General features: G+C 45.1%; 1 long non-coding RNA gene across 1 annotated transcript in view; it reads right to left on the bottom strand.

Annotated features, from left to right (window-relative positions):
- Positions 1-457: 457 nt before the first annotated feature.
- LOC146871570 (uncharacterized) overlaps positions 458-18,869 on the bottom strand; it is an 80,863-nt gene continuing 62,451 nt past the window's right edge. Inside the window, exon 2 of the long non-coding RNA XR_014981022.1 lies at positions 458-1,554. This is a non-coding gene — a long non-coding RNA (uncharacterized LOC146871570). The remainder of the gene's footprint in view (positions 1,555-18,869) is intronic.

An 18,869-nucleotide genomic window follows, 5' to 3' on the forward strand; every position in this document is an offset into this window, starting at 1 on the left:
AATGATGTGCCACACACCCCTGGACTTTCATCGTTCACCACATGTTTAATTTTCTGATCACTGTCACGTTAGGTTAACGTGCATCAGTTGTGGAATTCTCACAATGTGAATATTTAATAAACCTGCCCTTCACTTTGTGATGTGCTCCGTGTGTGTCCACACATCCAACAGTAATTCGGATCCTGTACCTGTGGGCTGCTTGCCAATGACCCAGGATGGGTGTTGTGTGTGTGCATTCCACTGTGTTTCCTGTTGACATCAGTGTTGACGTGGAGTTAGGGGCCCTGGTGAGTATGTTTTGTGTTGTCCTAGTGGTGTGTCTTCCTCATATGTGTCACATTCACATGACTCACATAACTGTGTTCACATTGCTGTATTAGTTTGCATGCACAGTGTTCCTTAGCAGCTCATCATCGCCATGGCACAAAGCAAGTAGGAATCACGACAGAGGCAAGTACTGTGTGATTGTGAATTTATTTACAAACATGTGTAAGGATGGTGAACGGAAGTTGCAGTGCTGTACAATGTGATGGTAATCCAAAGTTCACAGGTGAGTTGGTAGTCTTGGTAGTTGAAATGTCCAGAGTAGAATCCACAGTCATTTGGTGCATTGTCACAACTTTGACCCTCCATGTCAAGTGGGTGATTTAGATGTAGGTCGACATGGTCAACTGGTTTGCACACAAAGGATGTTAACAGGAGCAGGTGTTGGGTGCCTGGAGGATGTTCATGGCCATCAGCGTCTCAATGCCCTTCTTCAGACGACCCCTCTTCTTCCTCGGGGGGCCCTCATGTGCAGGCTGCTGCAGTGCTGAGGACTCTCCGCCAGAGTCCTCCTCCCTCCCTGTGGCTGTTGCGGATGTTGTGGTAACAGATGTTGTGGGCGCACAGAGAGGTGTGGTCAGGTTGGTGCTGATCTGGCGTAGGCATGCCAGTATGTCCCTATGCACTGCTGTTAGTTCATCCAATTTGTCCCACTTGGACTCCACCCGGGCCATGTGGGAATCCGAGCGGGCATGATGGGCAGCCTGCTGTTCTTTGAGTTCCTTGAGGATCCCCATGACCTGTCCAAACCCTCCGGTGCTTTCCTGGTATGCATCTAAGATGCGTTCCAGGTGTGGCTCATCATGCAGTCCAGCCCCCTCGGCAGGCTGTGTCCTCTACCTGGCCACCCTCCCACCGCCCCGACCCACACAGGCAGGACCTGCCGTGGCCGGCCCAGCCGACACTGGGCCCCCTTGAGTGTTAGCGCCGGTCGTGTTGTCTCTTGCTTTTGGGGGGGCCTGTGTACCTGTTCCGGTTGTTGTTTCTGGGGCCTGGGCCTGTCCGTGTCGGCATGGGGACTCTGTCTGGTGTCCGATGTGGCAGGAGTGGTTGAGGGGGATGCTGATGTTACTGCTGCTGGGGCTGCACGATGGCTCACGCCGGAGGTGCCAGGTCAGTCAAGGTCGTCGTCCAAAGAGGACGGAGAGTGATCCAAGCCGGGGAGCTCAGGGTCCGCCAGAGTCTGGGACTGGGACTGTTCCTCAGGACCTGCTGTGTCCCCAGCATCCCCTGTGTTTGGAGGAGACACACAATGTATGTTATGTTTCTACAGACCTCAATGTTTCACACACATGACATTTGACACTGAACATCATTATGAGAGTCTGTACATTGCATTTTCCTAAGTTGTGACAGACAGAGGTTGATATTGTTGGAGCACTTTGTAATGGCAACCTGGAGCATTTCGATGTGCACGTCAAGCTGTGTGCATGCCCAGTTCATGTATTGATCAATTGTCTGTAGATTCCCATTGTCACTCAGGTTCCATTATATGCCTGACACCGCTGTATTATCCCTGTCCACATTTGTGCTTTAACAATGACATACGTACAATTACACTTGGGGTATGTGGCGAGCTTGGGGCATGTATTGTGTGATTCTTCTCTTTCCTCTGTTCGTCACATTGGTGTGTCTGTGCAACATGGTTGTAGTATGGTTTCCTGAGATCCAATGTGAGACACTAATTTGTTGTCTGTATTCCTAGTTCACATCTCTTTTCATACAAGTCATGGTGTTAGCATAGCTAATGAAGTTGGTGCTGAGTTTTGTATGTGCTAACGCCTTCTATCTTGTCAAATTCCTCCACAGTGAGAGGGATTGGGCACAGAAGCTCTCTTGCTTTTCAATGCTCATTACAGTGATGGGCAGAGGTGTGTGTGTTACAGTTCAGCTGTTGTGAGTTGCATGCCTCCTCAGATGCAGTCCAGGTTAGTCATTGTGTTTGGGGTCTCCATGACAGTGAATAATGTGTTGCATGAATGTTGCGTACAACGCAGACCGATGTGAGATTGAAATGCAGCTCACAACTGCACATTCTTTGAATGACACCATGCTACAGTGTCAGCTATGTGTGTGTCCATTCTAGTCACTGTCAGGTGTCCACTGTCAATGATGTATAGGTGACATTGTGTGTGCTTGTTGCTATGTACTATGTCTACATCTCCCCAATTGTCATCTACAAGACACATCTTCACAGACAGGTCAGGGGACACCACAGGGACACTGCATCTCCAGAGAGTGGGAGGATACCTACAGTTCCAATGGGTGTGAGTGTAGATGTGTTTGAGTTGGCCAGTGCATAGGTGTGACTTGCAGACAATTCATACATCATGACCATGTGTCATCCATCTTGCCAAGACATTTACTTTTGGAGTGACTGGTCCCAAGGGTGCACTTTGTTCTGGCTGAGAAGGTGTGCTTTGAGGCTGCATTGATGGTATTGCAGGACCTCCTTCACCCACAGAGGCCACCGAATCCCCCATGTGTCATGCTTCCATTGCAGGGAGTCACAATTTACGTTCAGGATGTCTTGCCTTGGTGTCCTATTGTTGGTTAGAGGCCAAGGCCCAGCATGGCCTTGTGCTCCCCACAGCAGGGCCTAGTGTCAGTCATCTTGGTAGTACTTTTGCACTCCCTGTGAGGTGAGCATGGTTCAGTGTGAGCTTGCAGGGACATGTGGGTGGGGGACTGGTGGCTGTGACTGCAACTCCCATCATGCTTTTGGCTCCACCCACCTCCCCACAATACCTGAGCTTCCTTCCTGTGGATCTTTTTCCCTATATGGTGGTGGGCCTGTGCTGACAGTTTGGCAGGCAGTGGTGTCTTGGTGTTTGTTTGCACTCAAGTCCTGAAAAGCCCATGTCCTTCACACAGCAGAACCCAGTGTGGTCAATCTTTGTGGGAAATTCCAATGGATTCTGAGGGATTGCATTAGACCAGATGGGTTGGGTGTAGTTTGTGTTAAGGGGTGTGTGTGTGTGTGCAAGTGCCTGCTGGTAGTTGTAGTCAGAGCTGGCAGTCCTCCTCCCCCAGTCCAGACCTCCCACCATGCATCAGGCTTCCATTGTAGGGAGTAGTGGTCACCTTTCAGGATGTCTGGCATTGGTTTTCCTGTTGTCAGAGGCCAAGACCCAGCAGGGCCTTGTGCTCCCCACAGCAGGGCCAAGTGCCAGCCATCTTGGCAGTACTTTTGCACTCCTTGTGAGGTGAGCATGGTTCAGTGTGAGCTTGCAGGGACATGTGGGTGGGGGACAGGTGGCTGTGACTGCAACTCCCATCATGCTTTCTGCTACATGCACATTCCCAGCAGCCCAACCTTCCTTCATTTTGACTCAGCTTTCCTGTTAGGTGGTGTGACACTGGTGGCAAAATGGATGACAGTGTTTGCTGGTTATTTATGGTCACGCCTTGCAGTATTGGTCTTTAGGTTTGCACATGTTAGGACGTAGTTCCATATTACTGTGGGATGGCAGGTATTGTGTTTGTATAACTGATATACACATCACAGCATACTTGTCTTTCCGTTGCTTGCTTTGCTGGCGGTAATTTGTTTCACAGTCCCCTTGACAGTGCTATATGTGTGTTGCCACACAATTATGAGTGAATTAGTTCTGTACTCACCAGGCTCTGGTATTCCTGTTAATCCATGTATGCTCTCCGATGGTAGGATGGCCTGCACCTTCTCCTCCCAGGACCTGAAGTGCGTTGGTTTGGCAGGAGGGCCACCGCCAGTCTGCCTGCTCAGGGTGTGTTCCCTGTCGATGAACTTCTTGACCCTCCTGCGCACATCATAATACCTGTTCTGTATATTATCCTTTGTGCGCAAACAAGGTGCTTGTGCGTTGACCTTGTCGACAATCCTCTCCCACATCTTGGTTTTCTGTGACATGGGGGTCTGTTGGACCAATGTGCCAAACAACTGTGGCTCTACCCTGAGTATTTCGTCAATCATGACTTCCAAATCACTATCTGTGAATTTTGGATTCTTCTTGGGGGGCATGGTGCTGGGTGGTTGTGGGGATTGATGGGGGGTGTATGTGAGTGTGGTGGGTGTGAGTTTGTCAGTGAATATGTGATTTAGTTTTTAAGTGGTGCAAATGGTGTAGGTGTTGTGTGTTGTGTGAGTTGTGGTGTGTCTCTGCAATGTGGTGGTGGTGGTGTCTGCTGTCCTATGCCGGTAGTTTGCAAAGGATCATGGTAGAGATTTCTTGCCATTATATAGGTGGAGTTGTGGGTGTGTCTTTGTTCCTTTTTTATTTTTTATTTATTGGCTTTGTCATTTGTTTTTTTGGGCTTTTTTTGTGACTTTTCCTTTGCTTTTGTTGTGCATGATGGAGATGTTCGTTTGACTGTGTCGGACGCTGCCAGTGGCTCGCACGGGGTAACCGGAGTCTGTCGCACTGACATTCTGCTATTTTCGACGTTGTTTGCTAGTCACTATTTGCTGTGCGTCTCGGTTTTCATGATCGTGCTCGGTGCGAGTCGGTCTCAATTCACACGTTTTGCATCATACTGCGTGGCTCGTGCATCGCGGGTACTTTATGGTCGTGTCAATTCCTGGTGCGTGTCGGTCGGTAGGATTCCCAGTCCTTTTACGGGCGAATCACTGATGTTCGTACAGTTTGGTTGTTCGGCTCGTGTTCCGTGCGAGTGGGTTGTAATTCACATGTGTTGCATCATACTGCGCGGGTCGTACGGCATCGGTCCGTGTCGGTCAGTCTCCGTTCCCGGTCGGTGTTGGTCGGTACGTTTTACAGATGGAATCAGAATCGGCCCCTCTGTTTTAAGTCTCTATGGGAAAGCCCAGCTCCTGTCACATCTTAAGTGCCCCTCCACATGTGGGCCATAGAAGAGGTCCACAGGGGAGCAAAGCCCTGCTATTTACAAGATGCGAGAGGAATTAGTGAGAAAACTCGTTCATGCTGCACAAAGCTTTCTCATATTTCAGAATGGTGGGAGCAAGTGTGAACCTGGACTTCCTTGGGAATGTACAGAGCCAAGGAGTTGGGTGCTTTATATGAAACTAGATATTCAAAGGTAGGGATACCTGTTGCAATCCGATATGGTGGGCTAGTGCACCTGCAAAAGAAACCTGTGTATAATAAACAAATAATGAATTAGAATCAAGTTGGAACTACTAAACCTTGTATCGATGTGTCTGCACTATGAGAAGGCATTGTCTAAGTCAATTAGTCTGGCTTACAGCTGAAAGTACCTCTATGCTTTCATCCATTCAGTCACTCATCCGCACTCAGATGAAAGTAGTCACTGTTTATCATACAGTCAAGAATTTGGCCTCACCTTACCAACCTATGAAAACCTCATGATCGGACAGTGCTCCACAGCTCATTCATCAAAAGCCCAGAACACTGACAAATGAGGAAGGCGCTTGATCTGCACTTTAGTTGCGCTTCCATACCTAAATAAAATGATATATGTTGTATTTGTCTTGCTTGCAGAGGAACTCAGACTCAGTAATTCAGTACTTTGCTTGATTGGCCAGCAAGAGTGGAACCTGCTTTGTCCATACGCAATTCCTTGCTGTCAGCCTGGTTAGATAGAGTTAGAACTGCACTACCCACAGTCATCCATTCATGGTGGTCATGTGATGACTGCTGGTGTCGCTTACATAGGCGGGCCAGTGCGGGAACAAGGAAAGTACAGGTATTCCTGCTGACACTTCACAAGCACTATAACATGTGACACCAATGTGTGCTGCCTCAGCCTTCCCAGAAGGCACAAGTGACTTACCGTCATTGACACTTGTCATCGTCCCTAACAAGTGCCACCATCCATCATAACATTCACTCAGCAAATCAAGGCTGAGCCCAAGTGCATGTCTGTGCCGCACCTGGCGAATGAGATGACTGGTCTGGTGGTGTTGAGTGGATAGGATGCAAGCTGGCACACAGGCACCTATCGATTGACAGCACAGAGGAGCAGTACAAAACTAAAATCATCATTTTAAATTGGTCCTAATTTTACTACTGAACCAGTAGGCTGCATGGGCTGGGCCTCATGCACAGTGACAGTGCTCGTACAGGAAGAATAGAGGCGTCCCAATGACCACCAGTCTCACCCTCGTCCATGGTGAACTGTGACCCCTGTTGAGGATATAACACTGGTGTGTCATCAGCGCAAGAGATAGTCATGGCACACCTGCAGCAAGTGGCGCACCTATTCAAGGCAGATTGCCTCAATCATAGTGGAGATGCAGCTGCCCCATCTAAATCACGCAAAAATAACCTTGGGAAGAATGGTGCCAGCATATTGTTTTTTCTTTCCAAATGTGTCTTTAGACATGTCCAGCTTCCGCTACTGCTGCACTGTTCTGGTAAATAGCATCCTTTGCTAGCATGTTCATTTCCAGTGAGTGTTTATGTTAACCCATTTGTAGCAGTAGCTTGTATTTGCCTTTGAAAGGCTATCTCTGTCCTCTCACCTACTTGGCTGTTGATGCCCTGCAAGAAAAAAGTCAGTCAGGATGTAATTTTCTTTTTTGCATTTCACAAGCCTGCCAAGTAGCACTATGATGTATGATACTATCAGCCATTCCTGGCTTTGAAGACCACAGCATTGCGGGCCATGTAGTTTTCCTTTTTACACTTTCATTAAGGGCTCATTATCCTAGCATTCAAAGTGCTGCTGACTAAAATGCCAGAATTGGCCTGGCGTTTTATACATCCCCATGAGACACTTGTCAGCTATGTTTAAAAATCAAATCAAAGCAATTTACATCAGTGGTTCTTAACCTGTGGTCCCAGGACCCCTGGGGGTCAGCGAGGCAAACTCAGGGGGTCCATGATTGTGTTACAAAATGAGATAATATTAAAATGAATACATTAAACATAATAAAGTGTATACAAAAAAGGAAGCAAAATTGAAAATGTAAAAGTTAATATTGATTGTGAATTAAACTAAATATTTGAGCATTTGTTTGGTATATGTTTATTTTTTATTTTTGTGCATTGTTTTGAGATTCAAATCATGAAAATTGCTTAGGCTCGGGGGACCCCATCTTCCAATAATGACTCAGTTGGGGCCACCACATTCCAGTAATGGCTCAGTGGGAGTCTACAGAAGTCAAAAGGTTATGAAGGCCTTATCTAGATAACTTAAAAACTGTTTGTTTCACACATAAAACCAAAAGTAAATTCTGCTCATGTATTTTGTGAGGGTTTACTCACACCATGCATTAATATAAGCATAGGCAATATAAATAGTTTTGTCCTTTGTGTAGTGGAAAGTATAATACTAAGCTTCATAACGCAATAAAGGTACCACATGGACAGCAGCAGCTCAACGTTTCCTAAATCTGAATGAAACCGGCATGATATCCCTTTATGGGGGGAGGGGATTCTGTGTTTTGATGCTACTTTATAATTTCGCCAAATTGTTGTAGTGACCATTTTTTGTAATGTAAGCAGGTCGTGTTTTGTGAATCCGCAGCTTTGCAGGGCAGTTCTGCTTTGTGCGTCTATGTGGCGTACAATCCTATTGTGTAGTGCAGAGTAGGTGTTCAAGAGTCAGCTGTGGATGGACAGTGTAATAGCAGCCTTGCTGATTGTGTTCCAGTTTCACAGGGAGATCTGTGCATGTGTACATGTGTTGAGGTTAAGCATACTTTATCGGTCGGGCAGATGCGTGTTTTGCGTGGTTGCACAGTGAAACTTATGCTGGAGATCCGCTTATTGCATGCTCTGTCCCTGTTCTCTTCATTACATCTGCTGGCTTCCTCGCCCCACCCTTCTGCTTGCCCCTCAACCCACTTGCTTTTGTCTGGTTTTTTTTGTAAATATTTTTATTGCACATTTTCTATCAATATAAACACCCTGGACCCACCCCCCCGTGCCCTGCCCCATACACTCAGAGTTAATCACTATACACGACGAGTATAAAAAAAAACATCTATATAACCAAAAATACTATCTTTTCTCTTTTACCACAACATAGAGTTGGAGCTGACCAACCGGGTGGCAGATTTACCCCTAACAAAGTCAGCTGTCCTACTTTGAAGTGCATTGTGCAAGAATAAAAATTGACATTAAATAACATCCCTCCAAAAATACCAATAAAAGTGACAGACCCCCCTCAACCTGAGGGTTTCATACCCCATTTGCATTCAATTTGCCCACAGGATATACAAACAATTGAGCAATCCTTATATATATATACAAATTCCTAACTGTCTTGCTAGCCACACAATGTAACCTTTAAAGATAGTTTGGCTATTTTAAAAAGATTTAGAAAAGGCTATAGCCTGACCTCCTGGGTCTCCCACTGCCATTTATACTAAATACAAATCCCCCAAGAGCCCTTTACATATCTAGTTGTTTACCCAACCACTTAGGGGTGCCCAAAGTTTACTTCCCCATTTCTTTGCTTGTCTGTCTTTCCCAGCATAAATAGTCTTCTCCAGATTGTGGTTCACCAAGAGCTGGCTCAACCACTGTTGGAACGACGGGGGATTCGGATCTAGCCAGACCGATGCTATAGTGAGTCTTAAAAAAGCCATTGCCACTGCCAAAAAAGGTTTTGCTTCATAACCATCCCTCTTTTTGAACTTCCAATAAAATAAGATGTGTGGTCAGACTGACTTTTATCTCTAGTTTATATTCAAGAAAACGGGCGATTTAGTCTTTTACAGGGCACTACAAGGTGCAAACATATGCACTATATCATCACACACATGAAACTGCGAGGACAGATCACACCTCAGCCCTGCCCCATTTTGCTATCCTAGTGGGCGTGTGGTATAACATAAAGCAGGTCCTAAAGAAGTGAGTTTGCAAATTAGCTGACATAAAAACGGATTGTGAGAAATTAAGAGCTTTATAGAGATCCAAATCCGATATCAATACATTCTCTTCCCCTTTTGACAAGAACTTTACGAGATCACCTTTCATCTCTGAATTTAGAATATGATATAAATTCCCAATTCTGCTTTCGCATCGTGCGGTTATTTTCTCGACCAGCTCAATTATACCAAAGCCCACTGAGCCACCCCCCTTACGCTGCAGATAGTCCCTGATTTGCAGATATTAAAAAAAGTCTCTATGGTTAATACCAAACTTATGTTTTAACTCCTCAAATGAGACAATCCCAGTGAAGGAATAAAAAGCCCGTAGACTGTTGATACCAAATTGCGACCATCTTTGTATACACTAAACCCCAAAAATTAAGGGCAGATTTTCATTAGTCAGCAGTTTGCATACCCCGGCCCAGACTTTATAGGCACCCAAATTGCACTTGAATCTAACTTTTTTGTAATAGCTAAACTCTAGTTGTCTCCAGAAGCAACCCCAGGCTTCATTGCCAATCAATAACTCATATGTTGAAGGTATAGCCTCTTGAGGCTTATTAATGTGCGGTTGTCCAAGTAATGTAGAGCTATATTGCAATTTAGAAGCCCAATAATACAATTTGAGGTTTGGTAATGCCCCCCTCCTTTTTCTTTTGGAAGTGAAAGGTATTTCAATGTCCTTCTAGGTTTGGAGTAGGCCCATAAAAACCTTGAGAACACTGCCTCAAGCGTCTTCAACCAATGGTTTGAGAATTCTAAAGGGATTGACCTAAACAAATAAAGAATTTTAGGGAAAAAAATAATTTTTATTAAATTACACCTCCCCACAATTGTAAGATGTAAATTGTGTAATCTGCCTAGATCTTTTTTCATCTTTCCTATGAGAGGGTCCTGATTTAGCCCACCTCCGAGTTGATGCTAACACCCATATAGACAGCTTTTTTTATCATTCTTTTATCCACCATCGTTATCTTATCATTTATCACCACGTGGGTCTCATCCATATTCAACGGGTATCCAGAAACCTCCCCAAAGAGTACTGCCTCCCTTTCAATTGTTTTAAGGGCCATTTCAGGTTTAGGGGTCACCACGGCTATATCGTCTGCATACGCTAAGATTTTCTTCTCATACCCTTGTACTACCACTGGTGTAATTGCTGAATTTAGCTCGAATTTATGTTTCAGAGGGTCTATATACAGTGCAAACAGCTAGGGCGAGCAGGGACACCCTTGGCGTATCCCTTTTGTGATCTCTATATTGTCAGGCAAATCACCTGAGACAAAAATATTAGCTCCTGGTTTGTAATATAGGGCCTTAACCACTTGTATAAACTCTGACCCAATGCCCATAATCTGCATCATCTGCCAGAGAAAGTGCCAGGAGACCCTATCAAAGGCTTTCTTTGCATCCAATAAGACCAGAGCCATATGGTCCCATGACACTTGTACTGCATCGAGCAGTGTGACCACTCTTCTGATCTGATCTGATCTGTCATGTCCCGCCCGCTATAAAGCCATGTTGTCGGCTGGACACTATCTGCGGCATAACCTGTGCCAACCGTGCAGCTAAAATCTTAGGACAAACCTTTGCATCCCCGTTCATTAAAGTTATTGGTCGGTATGAACTAAGAACTGTGGCTGGTTTATTCTTTTTTTAAGAAAACAACCATATTTGCTGTAGACCACGATCCTGGAGGGGGAGTTCCTCTATAGATCTGGTTTAATAAATCAGTCAGATGTACTTTCAATTGGGGGGCAAACTTTGCATAAAATTCCACTGGGATCGAATCAGGCCCTGCGGCCTTACCTGTAGCCATACCAGCTAATGCCGTATAAATCTCCTACCAACATATGTCCCCTTCCAGGAACTCTTTATCTTCCGGGGACAATATCCTTAGCGGCACTCCTCTCAAAGTATCAGCTATCTGATCTGAGCTGGCTATCGATAATATGCCCTAAATGCCTTCCTGATCTTCCTGGGCTCAGAAACTGCCCCGAAAGTGGGATCACATATTCCTCTCACTTCATTTGCTGAGATGTCTGTCTAACTCTTGCAGCCAGATGATGCCCGGCTTGCTCGCTACATTCATACACTTCCTCCGTCTGGGCTGCCATTTTTTCTGCAGCTCTATCTGCAAAAATCTGATTAAGTGCTGGTCTAGCTAAGGTGACCCCTAGTTGAGCCTCCCCTATCTCTCCTCCCTGCTTGACTATTCCAACCAGGTCCTCCTCAGCAGTGGCTAACATATCTTGTTTACGCTGAATGAGTTGTTTATCTTCCTTCTCTCTATCCAACGAGAATCCCACATCCCCCCACATAAACACACCTTCAGTGTGTTCCAAACTACCCCTGTTGGTGCACTACCACTATTTCCCTTTAAAAATATTGGGATCAATTCCTCATATGGCTGCGATAATCCACATTTGTTAATAAGGCCCGCTCAAAACTCCACTTTGTTTTAGTTTCAGTCTCCCTGACCCTGAATTTCCAGCATTAAAGGATTATGATCTGACAAAAAACACGGGTATCGTTCAATTCTACAGCTCGTCAACAATGTATTTGAGATTAAAAAAATTGTCTAGACCGGCATGCGAACCATGTGGACCCAAATAATAAGTGAACCCATGCTCTAGAGGTCTCTTCCTACTCCAGACATCAATAAGCCTATGATCTTCACAGATGCTTTCTATGGCACGAGAAACTTTCGTTTTCTGACACACATACTTTTTACATTTGCCCCTATCCCAACCACTGGGCAGATTGATATTCAGATCTCCACATACCTTTATTGGCAGAGGCTGATGAGTTATTTCATTCGATAAGTTGTTAATAATATGTGGGATGTCCAAAATACTCCCATACACAGAACATAACGTCAGTACGCCTCAGTTTTTAATATAACATCCTACAATTACCAATTTACCTTGTCAGCTGGAACTTGCATGAACTGTATTTTATTACCTTTGGCCAAAATCGCCAGCCCCCCTATTCGAACACCTTGAGAGGTCCCCAAAATCAACCTATAGGATTTAGGACATCTCTACGTGAGCCTTCAATTTGGGTCTCTTGCAAGTAAACCACATCTGCTTTCAATGTTTGCAGACGAACTGCCACTCTCGCTCTTTTTTGGCATAATTCAACCCACAAATATTAATAGAGGCTATACACACTTTTCCTTGTCCACCTACTACATGCCTTTCATAGCCCGCCTATAGCTCTTATACATGGATACAATTAACAAAAATGGCTCTGTCCTAATTTCCAACTTTTACACCTCTGAGCGTATGAACCCCCTATCCTCACCCCACCCCAAACCATCACCCAAAGCCCTCTTTCCCTTCAAACCCCCACACCCCTTCCCTCCGCCCACCCCACACATGTGGGCAATCAGGCCTAGCCTGTGTGAGGTTATCTGTATAACTGCTCTCTCCACCCTCCCAACTTATCCATCTGCTACAACCTCTCCATACTTAGTCCTGCTTCAAAGCATCATAAGCTTGATGGTCCCATCTCATAGTAAATCATTGGGGAATCTCTCTCCTCAACAGCTGCATCTAACTACTCGGCTCCCGCCCTCCACTTCTCTGTTGAGGCCCTTCAGATCTCCCCCGACAATTCAATCAGGTAAGGCTACGAACACTCCCCTTAAAAACTATTTTCAGTTTCGCAGGGTACAGTAAATATACCTCCGCTCCCAATTTCTGGAATGGGAGCGCAGGTATATTTACAGTACCCCAATTTTTGGAATGGTGTGAATAATTGCCTCCTTTCCACTGTGGCATCAGTGAAGTCAGGTCTTACATAAAAGAAAACCCCTTCAAACTCCTTTTTTGCATTTGGCCGTGCTTGCGCATATATATATTCCCTCAGCAAAAATTTACCTAAAAATACAAGCATTGCCTGAGGTTGCTCTTGATTGCCTGCATGATTAATTTTAAGAGTTAAGGGAACACAATAGGCCCTTTGAATTTCATTTTCCCAGTCCCACCCTATCAAATCTGGGAAGGCCCCCTCCAAAAGTTTTATTCTAAACCCTCTTGCATCCCCCCATCACGTCCTTCAGGTATTCCTAGGAGTCTGAGGCTATTTCTTCTTTGCCTGTTCTCCTTCTCTTCCAATTTCCACATCATGTCAGTTATCTTGGGAGCTTGAGATATCTTTATCTTCTTTAATTCTGCTGCCTATCATTCGAGAAACTCTGTACGGGCCTCAACCATTGTCAATCTCTCTGATATGTCTGTGCATGTTTTATTGATCTCCCTTACTGCACCCTGCAATTTTTCCGAGGCTTGCTGTGCCCAACGATTGTCACTTCACACTTCCTCCTGCATCTGTTTTATAGGAAATAAAATATCAGAGGGTGAAGGTTCTCCCGTGTTCTGTACTTCTGAATCAGCTGTGCCGCTGGGACCCTCCATTATTCCGTTATCTTGTTTTTCATATTCCTGAGGCAGCAACTGTGTGTCTGGATAATCAAATCTTAGGTTGGGTGAGTTCCCCCGACTCAATCCATCTTGTCTAGAGCTCTCTTTTCTCACAATTCCTTTTCTTTCTCCTCTCTGCTGCAGTGAGACTTTTTTTTTCTCTCTCCCCACCCTCGGACCTACTTTTTCTCCCTACAGCCACCACTGATTCCTCCAATGAGCTGTTGATGCTTAGGTCCAAAAAGGTAGTAGTGGAGGACTCGTTTCCTGGTGGTGATGATTCCGAGTCATCCATCAATGAGGAGAATTTTCCACCCAAAAGCTTGGGGGAGCATAAAGTTATTGGGCCCGTTAAACTGCCTTGGATTATCTGGGTAGGACTCTCCTTATTGGGGGACACAACAACCGCTGACATCTCAACCCCATTTTTTTTCCCACTCTATATGACCCCTCCGGGGTGCCAACTTCAATGCATCAGACTGTAGTGCTGATGAGGGCACCAGGATTACTGTCTCTTCGTCTGCCTCGCTCTGCGTCGTAATTGGAAATTCCTCTGATGACATCACAGGGGTGTCCAAATCCAACTGGACCGCTGAGATATCTGCCTTTTTCATTTCTTTGTTCCTTGTAGCAGAAAACATATCAACAAGTGATGGCTGGCCATCCCCAGCTTCCATGGGGTTAATACCATGAGACAGCTGTTGTGCCTGTTTGTTGCCAGCATCTGGGTTTCCTTATCCTTTAGCTGTCTAATTGTCACCTTTTCTCACCATCCTTCCTTCTATTGCTGTGTCTCGGCTCCTTGGTACTTGAGCTGAAGTTGGTGCACCTGTCCTGGCCCATCCGGTTGAACAATTACCATAACTTATTACCATAACTAATATTGGATTCTGAGTCTTAGCTCTTTGTCTCTTCTGTCATAGTGCCGGGACACTGTGTCAAGTAGCTGTGCGCTCTATAAATCTATGATTAACATTAACATTAACAGAGCCGCCGTGACGGTTGATGATGGAGGTTTAGTTTTCGTGGACTTTGCCCCTCTGTCTGCCATCTTTGCCAACCGCTTCTCCTTTAGGGTTACCGTAAAGGCCCGTGTTTGTAGCATCTTAGCCAGTTGCTTCGACGTCATAAGGCTCACAGCCAAATTATAATCCACGCCAAATTTGAGGAGACCGCGTCTAAAGCATCCATAACGTGAGTCACCAGAGCTCCTCTCACATTTCACCACCATTGGCTCACCCTCCCGCCGGACTTCCTCACACTGTTCAGGTACTGGAATGGACCACCAAGCTATCGAGGTGGGGTGGGGCGATACGCAGTGAGGTAGGTTACACAGGCACCATCTTGCTCTCTCCCACTTGCTTTTGTCTCTGTCGTCTCTATTACTTCTCACTCAGTTCCTGCATTGTTTGATCTTTTCTGCCTCAGTTCCATCCCTGTGTCCTGTTCCCCCCTCAATTCAGTTGTCTGCCTTTCTTTTCTGTGGTCCTCGTGCATTTCCATTTTGCAAGGATTAAAGACCCCCTATGACTCCAGAGGCTATACATATGTAGCATTCATGGGAGTGTTGCCCACTCTTCCTGTTCCCACTAAGCTCCCTGTTTCTTTGCATGGGTGTCATGGCCTCCTCTCCCTGGGTAGGGGGTTGAACCAGGATCAGACCGGAGAGAGGAACAGGATAATAAACTCAGATGCCATCTCACCCCCTACCCTCCAGGACGTTCCCTGTAGAAGCCCCCAACAAATGGGTCTTCCTATCAGCCTCGTAAACAGCAAGCCTCTGGCCCACATCTGCATAGCCATGGGTTCAGCCTCCATTTGTCTTTCATATTGTGTTACGTGAGCTCCACCAGGCAGTGTTGGAGTGTTTTGCATGGACGCCAGTTGCATTGCATAGGAACACACCGATTTTGTAGGCACGAGCAGATGGAGTGGTTTTCCCGGAGTCAAGGGATGTTGGGTCGACGCGGAGACTCGCGCCTTGTTCCCCGGCTCTGGATTCAGCATCTCTGTCCGTTGCCTCACACCCTCTCTTAGCGTGAATGAAAGAGGGCATTACAAGGCGTACTGATTTTGTTTTACAGTTTTATATTGCGCAAACTCAGGTTCGGGGGCACTAGAGCACTTTAAATGAGCATCACACTTTTTTGCTGCAATGGTGGTCAGTCAAAATATCGAGTTTTTAATATCGACCTACAATAATATCGAGTTTTTAATATCGTAGGGACAGAATATCGAAGTCAAGAATATCGATGGACAGAATATCGACCCCAAGGTAAGTAATATCGAAGTAAATAATATCGAAGTAATTAATATTGATGTAAGTAATATCGTAAGCAAAAATATCGATGTCAATAATATCGATATTTTTTTAGTGTTATGTATTTTAATATGTATTTTATTTGTATGTTAAAGATTATTGTAATGTATTTTAATACATTTAAAAATAAATGTTTAGAGATTAATAATTATTTTAAAGTAAATTTAGCGTTTTAGTATCAGAGCGGGTTGTGGGTTTATTGGGGAATAGGGTGGGAAGTAATTTAATTATAATTAATGAATTGATCTGTATTGTTTAATTGGTATTTATGATTAATTAATTATTAATTGTAAATTAATTTTATTAATTAGTTAATTATATTAGTTATAATTACTCTATTATTAATATTTATTTATTGTCATTGTTAATTAATTAGTTGTTAATTAATAATTAATTGGTGATTTATTTTTATTAAGTGATTAATTGATAATTAAATTAATTATGTGAATTTTTATGTGTAGTGGGTTGTGGGTTTATAGGGGAATAGGGTGGGATGTAATTAAATTAAAATATTTAACACACAGCAGAGAGGAGGGAGAACATGGCGGCAGTCGGCTGACTTGCTGCGGTGCTCCGGGATTAAGCTCCCGTTGTACTCCGTCTAGATGCCTGAAGCCCAAGAAATATGAATAGCCTCCGCGTAGAAAGAAATTCTCTATAAGCTGATGCTTATACTTTTTCGATGACCAAAGTTTTGGATTCCACAAAAAAAAGTAGAAAGGAAAACGAAGTATCCCACCAAAGTACCTGGCGTTCGGCATAGCTCGACGTGGGCTGTCTGTCCTCCCTCTCTATGACGGGAGCTTTAGGCGGCGAGTCATGCATCTTCGGTGGTGGAAGCAGCAGGGGTGTAGTGAGTGCTACTGGCTCTAAGCAAGGCTCTAAGTACGGAGAAATACACATCGAAGTACCGGCCGTTCTGAGGCTGTGGTCCGTGGCCGCCCTGGAGCTGCGACGGAGCAGGAAGGCACGCTGTCTGGCGCTTACTGCATGTAGCGTTTCAGCTAAGTCCCAGGCTCAAAAGTCCGAGTTTGTTTCTCGAGGAGCAGTGGAGGGCAAAGTGGCTGTTGAGTGTCCTGCGGGCACGAAGTACACGGGAAGCAGTGTGGAGGGGGTCTTGGAGGAGTCCGCAGAGGAGTGTTTGCAGCTACACCAGCGGTCACCCAAAAATAGGGGTAGAGGTGCTCGTAGAAGAGGCAGGGTGCCTACAAAGGCACTGTGGAAGGAGCCTGCCCCTATTACTCCACATGAGGTAAAATTGGTTAAACTGGTGGAAAATGGATCTACACCCCTTGAAGTTAAGAAAGCCTCGTCTTATTTGTCTGCAGAAGTGAAGTCAAAGGGCATAAGATCAAACGGGGCCAGATGTAAAGCTAAACTTAAAAGGGATTTGAACGCGGCACTGGATCTGGGCACTAAGATAACTCCGTCCCTGCGCTCCTATTTTAAAGTAATACCACAGGTGCTCTGTTTGACAGAGGCGCAGGACATGTTTGCCCCCTGACAGTAATGGATTCTGGGGCTGCAGATCTGCCTGTTTCAGATGTCCTGGACGTCATGGATGTCCCAGTTTCAGGTTTCGTCCCTGCATCTTGTGGCCCCTCCGGAGGAGATTCGGGGTCTTTACTCACTTCTGTGAATGTTTCCTCCGAGGTGGAGTAGGTTCCATCTAAGGGAGACTTATTGTCTAGTGGCTTGTCCGGTCCATCAGTACGCGAACCCCCGGGGAGTGGAAGGCATGATCTAGCAGGAGCAGGGGGAGGAGTAGGGGTTTTTGTTACCCCCAACCTGGTAACCCAAGTGGAATCTGACGGCACAGAGTTGAGTAGGGAGGGGATGGAAGATCCCCTCCATCTGGACCAGCAGCAAGCTTGTATATCTAATCCTGATACAGAGGGCACAATCTCTGCGGCCTCTTTACTGGCAATGTTTCATCCCTATCCCGAGATATTAAAAAAGGGTTTGAAGAATCTTCTGCCAATCAGATGGACATCCGTAACCATTGTGAATCTCTAGACAAAAAGATCGATGGGCTAATCTCCAGGAAGGGAGATAAGGCTGAGGAGGACATTGTTAAGTTGCGGAAGGAGGATCAGGCCCTATTAGACAGGATGGAGGTGTTAGAGAACAGTGCCAGAAGATCTAATATCCGCATACTTAATGTACCGGAGGGTTCCGAAGGCTCTGATGTCAAAACTTATGTGGTGCAATTACTGAAAGAGTCGTTGTGTCTAGATCAATCCTCAGAGGAATTGACCATCGACATTCAAAGGGTCCATAGAGACCCGTTTAGGAGAAATCAACAAAGATCTAAGCCCCGCAAAATCCTTGTCAATTGTCATACCTACGCCCTTAAAGAGCAGATCCTCAACTTAGCCCTAAAACAAAAATCTCTTCCTGGTAAGGGATATACTTTTCTAATCAGGTCTGATCTCTCTAGAGTTACGTTAGAGAAACAGTGGGAGTTTGGCAGATGGCTTGATGCATTTAGAAAGTTGGGAGCAACTGCTCAGTTGGTGTTCCCTGCCGCCTTGAAGGTGATGTTCAATAATAAGATGTTTAATATTAGGACAGTGCAAGCTGCTGACAAGCTCCTTTTAGATTTGGGCAATAAGACGGCGGGTTAAAATATATGCCTTGTAACTTATAGATCAAGGAAGGATTCTGAGTGTTAGGTATAAATGCATAATTGCAGGTATTGAAAAAACAAATAATCTTTGCTAAATATAAAAAAAAAATATATATATATAAAGTGAAGAAGAAAAAGGTGGAAAAAGGGGGAATAGAGTAGGGAGAAGGGCAGAAAAGATGAAATAGATATACACATATGTCCATGATTCCTTTCTTTTTTTTTTTTTTTTAATACACTTTTCATGCACGTTCGTTTGCACATACGTTTTGCGTTAGCATAAACGGTTGCTTTGATCACTTTGGTCACTTTGGGGGGAAACTCGGCTCAGAGATCGGGGGTTTCACGGGAGCTTGAGATGGGGGTGCC

The sequence above is a fragment of the Triturus cristatus genome, chromosome 1_1 (genome assembly GCF_964204655.1).
Source record: "Triturus cristatus chromosome 1_1, aTriCri1.1, whole genome shotgun sequence".
Lineage (NCBI taxonomy): Eukaryota > Metazoa > Chordata > Amphibia > Caudata > Salamandridae > Triturus > Triturus cristatus.